Below are 9,340 nucleotides of genomic sequence, written 5' to 3'. Positions count from 1 at the left end.
AAGCAAAAAACAGATCAGGAAACAATACATGTGAAGTCCCTGAAACGGAAAAGAGCTTGGTGTATTTGAGAATTGAAAGGAGGCCAGTGGAGATGAGGTATGCAATGAGATGGGAGAGTTAGTCTGGAGTCAGCTCACCCGCAGATGTAAGTGGTAAGCTAAAAGTGGACATGAGGGACTTACTAGGAGTCTATTGTAGTAGTCCAAGCAAAAGATTATGGTGGCAGGGAAGATGGAGAGAAGGATGGATTCCAGAGTTAAGAACAGACTTAATGTATCCAATGGCAGGAGTGGGAGGTGAGATGAAGGGAAAACTTGGAATTAAGGGCTGACTTCTAGGTTCGTGCTTGAACAACTAACTCAGTAGTGGATGCAGAAGACTGAGAGGGGAACAGGTTTGGCAGGAAGAAGATCCAGGGTTTGGTTTTGAACATGTTAGCTTTAAAATGGGTATTAGACATTCTTGTGGAGATAGCAAGTATGAAGTGGATATGTGGGGTAAGCACTTTCAGCCTGGCGATAGAGATAGGGTGGGTACACAGATGGCCACAATGCAAGTGAATTTGTGATGAGTCATTCAGTTGGTATAAAAAACCTTAAAACTTTGGATGGAGGCATCCCTTCTGGAAAGAGGTGATGGTGGCTTGAAGGAAAGGTTAGATAAAGTGAATTTATGTTAATGAAAAAAAAAGTTAATGAGGGAGGAACAATTCAGAAAAAGGGTAAGAATGGTTGTACAACTTTAAGAACATAATCAATGTCACTGAATTATACATGTAGAAATTGTTGAATTGTTATGTGTTTTTCTGTATATATTTTCAACAACAAAGAATAAAATAAATTATTAAAAAAAAAAAAGAGACATAGCCGAGAAGCTTTGGGCACCATTGTCCATCCTTGGCTTTTTCAAGTAAAATTCTGTCCCTCTGTCTTTCGGTACAGAGATACCCAAGATTCTGACCTTCCTTCCTTTTTCACAAACCATCAAATTGGCCCATGGGAGTTAAAGAGCCAAGGAATTTTTAGCTAGACTTGAAAGGATATCAAATGGCCCTAAATATTCTTTCCAACTGAAATGAAAATCCACCATAACAAAAGTAGTTTAAGACTCTGTATAATCTCAAATGAGTCTTTTGAGTTTCCTGTTGATGATTAGTCTTTGTTGGAACTTGTAATCCCGAAGAGGGATTAACTTTGCACCTGCACAGAACAGAATCATATAGTATTTGAACTGAAAGGGGAAGGGACAGCAAAAAGAATTAATACCTTTGATGTACTGAGTATTTGGTGTCTTATTTAGTCTTCATAACAACTCTGTTGTGAAGTAATTATTCTTATTTCCATTTAGGAGCTCTAGAAACAGGCTCAGAAGCAACATGCTCGGAATTAGTAAGCATCAGAATCAAGATTTGAACCCAGATCTTTCTGAATGCAGAGCCCACAGTTGCTTTAAAGTGTTTCTGAGATGTTGTTTTGCTGTTTGGTAAAGCAGAAGCCAAGAGGGGTAAAGTGAGGTGCCCACAGTCACTGAACCAGGTAATGATAAAGCTGGGACTAGAAACCAGTTCCAAGACTGCCTGCTTATGATACTTTATTGCCCCTGGAATGAATGAATAATGCCATGGTTCATCGGTTAAAAAATAATTAAAAGATTGGAGTGAATCTGAAAATAAATTCCACCTGTACCTTGATTACTTCCATTTCATGTTTCACAGGCCTTATTGAAAGACTGTTTTGTCTAGTTGAAAAGGAACCAGTGACCTGGTGTTTCCTAATGTCTGTGTGCCCACAGCATTCGCTACTTGATATTCACACATAGATGTGCAAATTCAGGCAGTCCACGGGTGATTTCAGTTCTATCCAACAGCAGCCACTTACTAATGTATCAGTAACTGTGCTAGGCTCTGGGAATACAGAGAAGATATTCCTGTATACAGAGATTTGCGCAATGTAGCAAAATGTGACAAGGCACACTGACAAAGGTAGAACAAGTGGGAAAACAAAAGCCACAAGAAAAGCACTAAAGCAAATTTCTTGGTACTCTTGACCCTTGACAATAATACCAATGACACAGACTTTATAAGTGGACAGTTTATTTAATTCAGAAGGAGAAACCTTGCTACTAGGCAAAAATAGATTCCTCTGCCCAGTTTCAACTATCCTGACTGATTAAATTTATTGATTGTGTTTATTAATTTAATAAACATTTTAGTAAACATTTATTGAATCTTAGCTTTGTGTACAGAATGTAATGACAAAGTGGTAATGGCATGAGAAGCCTCAGTTGCCAAGGTATATTGGCCTAATCTCTGGAACCCAAGCTAGGAATGGAAAAGTTGCTTGATGTAGCTATAGAGTGAAAACCAAGCACATGGAAGCTCCTGGTGAGTCCACCTGTTTCTCTGACAACTTGATTTGGGTCAAATTAGTCAGTGCATCTACGTACTGGGACAGTGACCTGTCCTTAGCCTTTCCCCTCCCGGTTTCTAGGATCATCTCTTCAGTTTTCAGGCTCTATCAGTGCCTACTTTGCATACACCATCCATCAAAAAAGCTGGCCCTGGGTATTTAGGAAAGGCTTAGTGTCCTTAAAATGTGATAGACTCCTTATATGGAATTGCAAGGGCACCAGATAGCCAAAACAATCTTGGGGGAAATAAAAAAAAATGAAGTAGGAAGATTCATTCTTCCTGAGTTTAAAATACACTATAAAGTGACAGTAATAAAAACAGTCTGGTAGTGGTATAAGGATAGACATAGACCAATGGAATGGAACTTAGAGTTCAAAAATAAATCCACACATCTATGGCCAATTGATTTTCAACAAGGATGCCAAGTCTATTCGCTGAGGAAAGAAGAGTCTCTTCACTAGATGGTGCTAGGACAAAGTTGGACCCATACTTCACACCATATATAAAAATTAATTCAAAATGGATCAGTGACCTAAATATAAGAATTAAAACCATGAAACTCTTACAAGGAAACATAAGGGTAAAGCTTCATGACCTTGTTTTTGACGATGTAGTCTTAGATATGACACCAAAAGCATGAGCAACAAAAGAAGAAATAGATAAATTGAATTTCATTGAAATTTAAAGTTTTGTGCATCAAAGTATTCTCTCAACAAAATGAAGAGACAACTTACAGGATGGGAGAAAATTTTAGGGAACCATATATTGGATAAGGGTTTAATATCCAGAATATATAAAGAACTCCTACAACTTAACAATAAAAGGACAATCCAATAAAAAAATGGGCAAAGGACTTAAATAGACATTTTATCAAAGAAGAAATACAATCTGTGCGATCTCATCATTGCACAATTCTGTGTTTCAGCCCAAACCTCTCTTCGAAGCTCCAGACCCATATATCTGACTGCTTAGACATGTCTCTCTGGCTGTTCACAGATAGCTCAAACTCAGTGTGTCCGAAACTGAACTCCTTTTCTACATACACAAAGTGATTCTATTCCATGCTTCCTCATCTTAGCAAATGGTGCTACCATCCTCCCTGTTGTTCAAGCTGAAGGAATCGAATCGTCTTTGACCCTTCTTTCTCCCTTATCTCCTATATCCATCCATTCATCAACTCAGAAATCTAAATTCTTTTTCTAAAATGCTTTGTATTAAAGAAAATGTCAAACATATTCAAAATAGAACAGTACAATGAAACACCAGTGTTCGAGTTTTCCAGCTTAAAAATTACCAATTCATAGACAGTATTGTTTCATCTACCCCACTTCTTCTCACCCTCAATTATTTTGAAACAAATCCCAGACACCATTTCATTTCATTTTGCATTCCGTAAAGATAGATGATAAAAACATACAAAATCCTATTATCACACTGAAAACAAAATTAACAATAATTCATAATATAGCCAAATAATCCAGTCAGTGTTCATATTTCCCCATTGTTTTATAAATGGTTTTGTTTCCATGTATTTGAGTATTTAAAGTCCCTACATTGCTGTTGGATATTTCTTACGTCATTTTAATCTATAGTTTCTCCTCCATCTCTCCTTTTTCTTCTTACAATTTTTTATTGAAGAAACTGGGTCATTTGTCCTGTAAGAGTTTCCCATTGGTTTTAAACACTAGCAAGCAGCCATCTAAGATGCATCAATTGGTCTCAGCCCACCTGGATCAAAGGAGAATGAAGAACACCAAGGACACAAGGTGATTACGAGCCCAGGAGACAGAAAGGGCCACATGAACCAGAGTCTACATCATCCTGAGACCAGAAGAACTAGATGGTGCCCGGCTACAACTGATGACTGCCCTGACAGGGAACACAACAGAGAACCCCTGAGGAAGCAGGAGTGCAGTGGGATGCAGACCCCAAATTCTCATAAAAAGACCAGACTTAATGATCTGACTGAGACTAGAAGGACCCTGGTGGTCATGGCCCCCAAACCTTCTGTTGGCCCTGGACAGGAACCATTCCCAAAGCCAACTCTTCAGACATGGATTGGACTGGACAATGGGTTGGAGAGGGATGCTGGTGAGGAGTGAGCTTCTTGGATCAGGTGGACACTTGAGACTATGTTGGCATCTCCTGCCTGGAGGGGAGATGAGAGGGTGGAGGGGGTTAGAAGCTGGCGAAATGGACATGAAAAGAGAGAGTGGAGGGAGAGAGCAGGCTGTCTCATTGGGGGAGAGTAATTGGGAGTGTGTAGCAAGGTGTATATGGGTTTTTGTGTGAGAGACTGACTTGATTTGTAAACTTTCACTTAAAGCACAATAAAAATTATTTAAAAAAAAAGAGTTTCCCATAATCTAAATTGTTGGTTGCTATTCTCTGTCCCCTGTATTTACTATAACGTAATTATAAACTATCGGTATTTAGATCTAGACACCTGATAATACCAATGACACAGACCTTATAAGTCAACAGTTTATTTAATTCAGAAGAAGAAACCTTGCTACTAGACAAAAATAGATTCCTCTTCCCCATTTAGACTAGCCTGATTGATTAAATTTATTAGTTGAATTTATTAATTTAATAAACACTTATTGAACCTTGGCTTTCTGCGTGGAGTGTAATGACAAAGTGGTAAATAGACTGACAAGATTCTGTTCTCTCTTTCCCTCTCTCTTTCATCCTGTGGTGTTTTGTTCTTCCATCAGTAGGCACAAATGTCTGCAATGCCTGCTTGTCTTTCCTTCTGTGATGTTAGCAGACGTCGATATTCATTACCTCCATCTGTTACTTCATTAAAAAAAAAAACTGTTACTGTCAATTTGATTTTTACTCATGGCGACCACATGTGTTACAGAATAGAACTGCTTCATAGGATTTTTTTGGCTGTAATCTTTAAGGTTTTCACTGGCTAATGCTTTTCAGAAGTAGACTGCCAGGTCCGTCTTCCTAGTCTGTCTTAGTCAGGAAGCTCAGCTGAAACCTGTCCTTCATGGGTGGTGACCCTGCTGGTATCTGAATACCGGTGGAATAGCTTCCAGCATCACAGCAACATGCAAGCCCCCACAGTACGACAAACTGACAGACATGTGGGGGATTGACACATTGGCTGTAACAATGAGCTCAAGCATAACAATGATTGTAAGGATGGCTCAGGACCTGGCAGTGTTTCGTTCTGTTGTGCATAGGGTCGCTATGAGTCGGAACCCACTCGATGGCACCTAACAACAACAATAACAACAAATCTTTAAGGAAGCAGATCCACAGGCCTTTCTGTCATGGCCTTGCTCGGTGGGTTCAAACCACCAACCTTTATTTATTTATTTTTATTGTGCTTTAAGTGAAAGTTTACAAATCAAGCCAGTCTCTCATGCAAAAATTTATATACACCCTTGATATATACTCCTAGTTGCTCTCCCCCTAATGAGACAGCACACTCCTCTCCACCTTCTGTTTCCATGTCCATTCAGCCAGCTCCTGATCCCCTCTGCTTCTCATCTCCCTTCCAGACAGGAGCTGCCCACATAGTCTCATGTGTCTACTTGAGCCAAGAAGCTCACTCTTCACCAGTATCATTTTCTATCCCATCATCCAGTCCAATCTCTGTCTGAAGAGCTGGCTTTGGGAATGGTTCCTGTCTTGGGCTAACAGAAGGTCTGGGGACTGTGATCTCCAGGGTCTTTCTAGTCTCAGTCAGACCATTAAGTCTGGTCTTTTTACAAGAATTTGTGGTCTGCATCCCACTGCTCTCCTGTTCCTTCAAGGGTTCTCTGTTGTGTTCCCTGTCAGGGCAGTCATCAGTTGTAGTCAGGTACCATCTAGTTCTTCTGTTCTCAGGCTGATGTAGTTTCTGATTTATGTGGCCCTGTCTCTTGGGCTCATAATTACCTTGTGTCTTTGGTGTTCTTCATTCTCCTTTGCTCCAGGTGGGTTGAGACCAATTGATGCATCTTAGATGGCTGCTTGTTAGCATTTAAGACCCCAGACGCCACTCTCCAAAGTGGAATGCAGAATGTTTTCTTGATAGATTTTGCTATGCCAGTTGACCTAGATGTCGCCTGAAACCATGGACCCAAACCTCCACCTCTGCTACACTGGCCTTCCAAGCGCTCAGTTTATTCAGGAAACTTCTTTGCTTTTAGTTTAGTCCAGGTTGTGCTGACCTCTCCTGTATTGTGTGTTGTCTTTCCCTTCACCTAAAATAGTTCTTGTCTACTATCTAATTAGTGAATACCCCCTCCCTCCCTCCCTCCCCACTCTCATAACCATCAAAGAATATTTTCATCTCTGTTTAAACTATTTCTTGAGTTCTTATAATAGTGGTCTCATACAACATTTATCCATTTGCAACTGACTAATTTCACTCGGCATAATGCCTTCCAGATTACTCCATGTTATGAAATGTTTCACGAATTCATCATTGTTCTTTATTGATGCGTAGTATTCCATTGTGTGAATATACCATAATTTATTTAACCATTCATCCTTTGATGTTTTCCCATTTTTTAATTGGGTTATTTGTCTTTCTGTTGTTCAGATTTTGCAGTATCTTTTAGATTTTAGGAAACCCTGGTTGCATAGTGGTTAAGCAGTATAGCTGCTAACCAAGAGGTTGGCAGTTCAAATCCACCAGGCACTCCTTGGAAACTGTATGGGGCAGTTCTACTCTGTCCTGTAGGGTCGCTATGAGTCGGAATCGACTCGACGGCAGTGGGTTTGTTTTTTTTTTGTTGTTGTTGTTGCAGATTTTAGAGATTAGACCCTGATTGGATATGTCATAGCCAAAAATTTTTTCCCAGTCTGTAGGATGTCTTTTTACTCTTTTGGTGAAGTCTTTGGATGAGCATAAGCTCCCAGTTATCTAGTTTCTTTTCTGGTATTTGTGCATTGTTAGTAATCTCTCGTTTTCTGCTTCTACCATGTATTAGGGCTCCTAGTGTTGTCCCTTTTTTTTTTTCTGTGATCTTTATTGTTTTAGATTTTATATCGAGGTCTTTGATCCATTTTGAGTTAGTTTTTGTGCATGGAGTGAGGTATGGGTCTTGTTTCATTTTTTTTGCAGATGGATATCCAGTTATGCCAGCACCATTTGTTAAAGAGACTGTCTTTTCCCCCATTTAACAGACTTTGGGCCTTTGTCAAATATCAGGTGCTCATAGGTGGGTGAATTTATGTCTGGATTCTCAATTCTGTTCCATTGGTCTGTGTATCTGTTGTCATACCAGTACCAGGCTGTTATGACTATAATAGGTTCTAAAATCAGGTAGTGTGAGGCCTCCCACTTTGTTCTTCTTCAGCAATGCTTTACTTACCTGAGGTCTCTTCCCTTTACAAATGGAGTTGGTGATTTGTTTCTCCATCCCATCAAAAAATGCCCTTGGAATTTGGATCGGGATTGCATTGTATCTGTAGGTTGCTTTGGGTAGAATAGACATTTTCACAATGTTGAGTCTTCCTATCCATGAGCATGGTACGTTTTTCCACTTACATAGGTCTCATTTGGTTTCTTGCAGTAGTGTCTTGTAATTTTCTTCATATAGGTCCTTTATGTCTCTGGTTAGATTTATCCCTATGTATCTTGTCTTCTTGGGGACTGTTGTAAATGGTAGTGATTTGGTGATTTCCTCTTCGACATTCTCTTTGATGGTGTAGAGGAATGCAAATGATTTTTGTATGTTTATCTAATATCCTGATACTTTGCTGAAATCTTCTATTAGTTCTGGTAGTTTTCTTGTGGATTCTTTGGGGGTTTTCTGTGTATAAGATCATATCATTTGCAAATAGGGATACTTTTACTTTTTCCTTTCCAATTTGGATGCCCTTTATTTTTTTTACTAGCCTGATTGCTCTGGCTAGGACCTCTGGCACAATGTCGAATAAGACTGGTGATAAAAGGCATCCTTGTCTGGTTCCCGTTCTCAAGAGGAATGCTTTCAGACTCTCTCCATTTAGGATGATGTTGGCTGTTGGTTTTGTATAAATGCTCTTTATTATGTTGAGGAATTTTCTTTCTATTCCTATTTTGCTAAGAGTTTTTATCATGAATCGTTGTTGGACTTTGTCAAATGCCTTTTCTCCATTAATTGATAAGATCATGTGGTTCTTGTCTTTTGTTTTATTTATGTGATGGATTACATTGATTATTTTTCTAATGTTGAACCATCCCTGCATACCTGGTATGAATCCCACTTGGTCTCGGTGAATTAGTTTTTTGATATGTTGCTGGATTCTGTTGGCTAGAATTTTGTTGAGTATTTTTGCATCTATGTTCATGAAGGATATTGGTCTGTAGTTTTCTTTTTTTCTGGTGTCTTTACCAGGTTTTGGTATCAGGGTTACACTGGCTTCATAGAATGAGTTTGGGAGTATTCCATCTTTTTCTTTACTCTGATACCTGTAGTAGTAGTGTTGTTACCTCTTTTCTGAAAGTATGGTAGAATTCTCCAGTGAAGGTGTCAGGGTCAGGGCTTTTTTTTGGGGGGGGGGAGTTTTTTAATTACCTTTTCAATCTCTTCTTTTGTTATAGGCTTATTTAGTTGTTCTACTTCTGTTTGTGTTAGTTTAGGTAGTTAGTGTGTTTCTAGAAATTTCTCCATTTTTTTTAGCTTTTCACATTTGTTGAAGTACAATTTTTCACAGTGTTCTGTTATGATTCTTTTAATTTCAGTTGGGTCTGTTGTGATATCACCCATCTCATTTCTTATTTGGGTTATTTGCTTCCTCTCCTGTTTTTCTTTTGTCAGTTTGGCCAGTGGTTTATTGATTTTATTGATCTTTTCAAAGAACCAGCTTTTCATCTTGTTAATTCTTTCAATTGTTTTCCTATTCTCTATTTCCTTTAATCCTGCTCTAATTTTTATTATCTGCTTTCTTGTGATGCCCGAGGGCTTGTTTTGGTGCTCTCTATTTGCTTGAGTTGT

This window comes from Loxodonta africana, chromosome X, assembly GCF_030014295.1.
Source record: "Loxodonta africana isolate mLoxAfr1 chromosome X, mLoxAfr1.hap2, whole genome shotgun sequence".
Lineage (NCBI taxonomy): Eukaryota > Metazoa > Chordata > Mammalia > Proboscidea > Elephantidae > Loxodonta > Loxodonta africana.
The sequence above is the reverse complement of the archived record's forward strand: the minus strand, read 5'-3'. Positions refer to the sequence as shown.